The following is a 4,814-nucleotide window of genomic DNA, read 5'->3' as shown; positions in this document are numbered from 1 at the left end:
CCACCCTCTGGGGCTACATTCAAGGATAGAGGGAACCTGGAACATCAGAAGGTTATAAAGATCAACAGGCACATTTCAGAGACAAGGACTCAATGAGTTACCAGAAGAAGCAGAACACCACTAGAGAGCCCTGAGCATCACTGGCAGAGACAACAGACATAATTCCACACATTAGGGGCTGGAAAAACAGGAGATATTGAAACAAAACAAGGCTCAGAATACGCTCCACAACTAAAGTGCCTAGATGTTCCTCTGTCATCCCAGAAAGAACAGTCAGAAAAAATGCCAGTCAATAATAGCAACACCCTGTCTCAATGAATAGAAAGTATTAGAAAATACACAACAGGTAAAAGAAGACAAACAGATATTCAAGCAAGTACACAGGGGGAAAATTCACCACAAAAAGATCAGTCAGCAAAAACCATGGAAGAAATAGAACTGCTCAGCCTACCAGATAGAGAATTCAGAATCATCATGATAAACAAACAAAAGGAGAAGGAAAAAAAAATGAAATGAGGCAAACCATCAAGGAGTTGAAGAACGCAAACAAGGAAATGAATGAAAGAAATGAAAAAATAAAATTATATGAGACAAGCATTCAATGAACTGAAGAAAGAAAATGAGACATTAAAAAGGAAATAGAAGAATTCAGGCTATAAAGAGGCTACTAGAGGAGATAAAGAATGCTGGGAAAAGTTATGAAAACAGAATAGATGAAATGGAAGAACGAATCAGCACACTCGAAGACACAGAAACAAAGAGAATTAAAAACGAAAGGAAAGAAAAGTAAAAAGGAAAATGAATGAGGAAACACTTCAAGAGCTATCTGACACCACTAGGAAAGGAAATATCAGAGTTATAGGTACCCTAGAAGGTGAAGCGAAAGGCCAAGGAATTGAGAAAATATTCACAGAAATAACAGAAGAGAACTTACCTAATATGAAGAAGGAGATGGAAGGAGACATCCAAGAAGCAAGAAGAACACTGAACTACCATGATGACAGGATAAATAAAGCAAGACATATTATAATAAAAATTCCAAAAATACAAGACAAGGAAAGGATAATGAGAATGACAAGAGGGAAGAAACAAATAACCTATAAAGGGAAACTAATTCGGATAACATCAGACTTCTCCAAAGAAACACTACAGGCAAGAAGAGAGTGGAGGGACATTATCAACAAACTCCAAAACATTAAATGCCAACCAAGAATACTCTATGAAGCTCTATGAATCTCTCCTTCCTCTATGAAGAAAGAATAAGGACATTTTCAGACAAACAGAAGCTCTGCAATTTTGTCATGACTAAACCCCCACTACATACTACAATAAGCCCTAAAACCAAGCCCAATAGAAGGATGAACAAGAACAGTTTAAAGCAAGGAATAAAAATACAAAAATGGCAAATGCAGGTGCCAGTATATCAATATTATCTCTAAATGCAAATGACTTAAACTCATCAATAAAAAGACACAGAGTTGCAGGATGGATTAAAAAAACGGAACCCACCATTCTATTGTCTGCAGGAAACAACTCTAACTGCAAAAGATAAAAAAGATTGAAAATAAAGGATGGAAAACAGTTCTACAAGCAAATGGAGCAAAAAAGAAGGCAGGAATTGCTATACTTATATCAGACCAAATAGACTTCAAACTAAAAAAAGGTTAAAAGAGACACAGAAGGTCACTACATTATGATTAAGGGGATAATACAACAAGAAGACACAACAATCATCAATATATATGCACCAAATGAAGGAGCACCAAAATATATCAGGAAACTACTGTTATCTATGAAAACATTTATCAGAGAAAATGCATACTTAGTAGGAGACTTCAACACACCACTCTCCACAATGGACAGATCAAAAAGACAAAAAATAAGCAAAGACATGAAAGCTCTGAACAGGGACCTGGGCATCATGGGTCTAACAGACATCTATAGAATACCACACTCCCCCAAAAAGTGAGTACACATTTTTCTCAAACCCACATGGATCATTCTCTAGGATTGACCACTTACTGGGTCAGAAGATAAATATCAATAGATACACTATTGATCAAAATCATATCAACTATTTTCTCTGACCATGAAGGAATCAAACTAGAAATAAACCATAAGAGGAAGACAAGAAACACACCTACCATGTAGATACCGAAACCCAACTAATGGAGGACCACTGGATCAATGAGAAGATCAAAGAAGAAATAAAAAAATACCTGGAGAAGAACGACAAAAACAACACAAATCTCCAAAAGATATGGGACACATTAAAAGCAGTTACAAGAGGAAAATATATAGCATTGCAGGTTAACATGAAGAAACAAGAAATAACTCAAAGAAACAACCTAATGTCCCACCTTAAAGAACTGGAAAAAGAACAACAAAATAACCCAAAAGTCAGTAGGAGACAGGAAATAATAAAAATCAAATCAGAAATAAATGAAATGGATGTTAAAAAATCAGCCCAAAAAATCAATGAAACCAAAAGTTGGTTCTTCAAAAAAATAAACAAGATAGACAGGCCACTAGCCAGACTCACAAAGAAAAAACAAGAGAAAGCACAAATAAACAGAATCATAAACGAAAGAGGAGAAATCACAACAGATCCAGCAGAAATCAAAAGAATAATCAGAGAATATTATGAGCAACTATATGCAAACAAGTTGGACAATTTAACAGAAATGAATAAATTCCTCCAACTCTAAAAAAAAAGAAGAAATGGAACAACTAAACAGACCAATTACAAGCAGGAAATTGAAGAAGTAATCAAAACCCTTCCCCAAAATAAAAGCCCTGGACCACATGGATGTACTAATGAAATTTACCAAACATTCAGAAAAAAACGATTGCCTATTCTACACAGACATATCCAAAAAATTGAAAGAGAAGGCAAACTATCACATGCTTTCCATGAAGCCAACATCACACTAATACCAAAACCTAACTAAGAAAACACAAAAAAAGAAAACTTGAGACCAATCTTCCTAATGAACACTGATGTAAAAATCCTCAACAAAATCTTACCCAACATAATCCAACAATGCATTGAAAGAATAATAAACCATGACCAAGTGGGCTTTATCCCAGGAGCACAAGGAGGGTTCAACATCAGAAAATCGATTAATGTATCCCATCACATCAACGGACAGAAAAATAAAAACCACATAATCATATCAATAGATGTGGAGAAGGCTTTCGACATAGTTCAACACCCATTTCTGTTTAAGGCCCTCAAAATCCTTGGAATAGAAGGAACATTCCTTAACATGATTTGTGACGAACCCACAACCAATATCATCCTCAATGAAGAAAAACTGAAACCCTTTCCCTTGAGATCATGAACAAGAGAAGGGTGTCCCCTATTGCCACTACTCTTCAACATAACATTGGAAGTTCTAACCAGAGCAATAAGACAGGAAAAAGATATACAAGGAATCCAAATAGGCAAAGGAGTAAAACTGTTCTTATTGGCAGATGATATATTAATCTACATGGAAAACCATAAAACTCCACAGAGGAACTAATCAAAACCATCCACCAGTTTAGCAAGGCAGCAGGATATAAAATCAACACACAAAAATCAGAGGCCTTCTTATACACAACCAATTAGTAGAAACAGAAATAAAAAAAAAATCCCCTTTTCAATTAAAACAAAAAGAATCAAATACCTGGGAATAAACCTAACAAAGGAGGTAAAAGACCTCTACAAAGAAAATTACAAAACACTGTTAAAAGAAATACAAGAAGACACCATGAAATGGAAAGACATCCCCCGCTCATGGATCAGAAGAATTAACATCATCAAAATGGCCTCCTGCCAAAAGCAATATACAGATTTAACGCCATCCCAATGAAGTCTCAATGACATTCTTCAAAGAAATAGAAAAAATATTGATGAGATTCATATGGAACACAAAAGACCTCAAATAGCCAAAACTCTCATGACTAGGAAGAAAGAGAATGGAGGCATTACAATCCCAAATCTTAAGCTATATTACAAAGCCATAATAATCAAAACCACATGGTACTGGAACAAGAACAGACATACAGACCAGTGGATTCGGATAGAAAACCCAAATATGGACAGCAAATTTTTGACAAAGGAGCAAAGAAGGTACAATGTAACATGGAAGGTTTTTTCAGCAAATGGTGCTGGGAAAACTGGGAAGCTACATGCAAAAAAAAAATGAAACTAGATCACTACCTTTCACTATACACAAAAATCAACTCAAAGTGGATTAAACACCTAGACATAAGAACAGAAACCATAAAATACTTGGAAGCAAAGATGGGCCAAACACTGCACGGAATACACTTCAGCGATATCTTTAAAGATAGAGCACCCAATACAACGATAGTGAAGGCAAGGATAAATAGATGGGACTACATCAAGTTAATGAGCTTCTGTACAGCAAAAGAGACATTACAAAAAAAAAACAGACATTCCACTGATAGGAAAAATTTTTCTCACACAAAATTAGCAATAAAGGACTGATCACAAAAATATATGGAGAACTGATGAAACTCAACAAAAATAAACAACCCCATCAAAAAAAATGGGCAGAAAAGCTAAAAAGACACTTATTCAAAGAGGAAATGCAGATGGCCAACAAGCATATGAAAAAATGTTCAACATCACTGGTAATAAGGGAGATGCAAAGTAAAATCACAATGAGATACCACCTCACCCCAGTGAGAATGGCACATCTTCAAAAAACTAGCAACAACAAATGTTGGCAAGGATGTGGAGAAAAAGGAACTCTCCTGCACTGCTGGTGGGAATGCAAACTAATACAACCACTATGGAAAGC

Source organism: Condylura cristata, unplaced genomic scaffold (genome assembly GCF_000260355.1).
Source record: "Condylura cristata isolate star-nosed mole 26May11 unplaced genomic scaffold, ConCri1.0 scaffold00003, whole genome shotgun sequence".
In the NCBI taxonomy this organism is placed as follows: domain Eukaryota; kingdom Metazoa; phylum Chordata; class Mammalia; order Eulipotyphla; family Talpidae; genus Condylura; species Condylura cristata.
This window is presented reverse-complemented; position numbering follows the sequence as displayed.